Consider the following 1,181-nt stretch of genomic DNA (forward strand, 5'->3'; position numbering starts at 1 on the left):
TATATATATATATATATATATATATATATATATATATATATATAAACTTATATAGAATATTCCACTAGAAAACTAAAAACTAATCCTGTTAAGACATTAACATTAATCTAATTAGGAATATAATTTCATAACTATAACTCTTCATAATTCTCAATATTCTGAATTGTATCATGCAAATAATTGGTTTATGAATATATAAATATCATTGTGATCTGAGAGGAAATAACGTTAAAATTCACCAACAAGGTTATTTGGTATGTGATAGAAATAGATTTGATAAGGATTATTTCGATATTTTTAAAGATTATGTTAGATCCAAAACAATTTTGAAAATGGTATAGGTTTTAGAATTTGTGATAGAATTAACATTCTGTCATATATGATTTGAACTGGATTAAAAAAAAATATGTGGTAGATCTAAAAATCAGTTTTAAATTGTGTAAATTTTATAATGATAACCCATTTGTGATATTTTTTTTTTGGTATTATGTGTGTTTAATTGATAAAATAAATACATATGGGGAAATGGAATGAAGCCATGTGTGGCCCTTGAGATATTTAGCTGGCAATCTGTCGATTGATTTTCATGAAGGTGAACTTTGGAGTTTTGTGCTAGGGCCCAGACACTGGTGAATCTGTGCCTCGTTTTCTTTTTCCTTAGTACTTATCCCCTAAAGGTCTAATGGCGTTTCCATATTCGATTCGGTTCTATAAAAATTTCCAAAATTTTAGTTTTTTTAACAAATTTTTGGTTTTTCGGATTTTTTTTAAAAATTCGGTTCAGTTTAAAAAATTCAGTTTTCTAAAACAAATTATCGTTCAAAAATTTTGGATGATTCGACGTGGGAATGGTGCCGTATTTTTCGATTCGATAAGGTTCGATTCTAAAGAATACTGAAACACCCATTCTACTTTTTTCCCATTTTTATTCCATGACAAATATAATTCAATCTAATTTAAAATATCTAAATCAAGTTCTTATTTTGGTTAGGACACTTTTGTGTTCCTAAGTTCTTTAATTTTGAAAAAAAAACAATATATCTTCCAGTCGTAAATCGAATTTTGATTCATTTCATTTTCTATTGTGGTTCGTTTCTATTTCTGTTTCATTCAAAAAAATATTTATAAAAAATTGTTCAGTTAGTTTTTTTTTTCCGTTATTACATCCTAAGTCTAAATCA

Source organism: Tarenaya hassleriana, unplaced genomic scaffold, assembly GCF_000463585.1.
Source record: "Tarenaya hassleriana unplaced genomic scaffold, ASM46358v1 Cleome4, whole genome shotgun sequence".
NCBI lineage: Eukaryota > Viridiplantae > Streptophyta > Magnoliopsida > Brassicales > Cleomaceae > Tarenaya > Tarenaya hassleriana.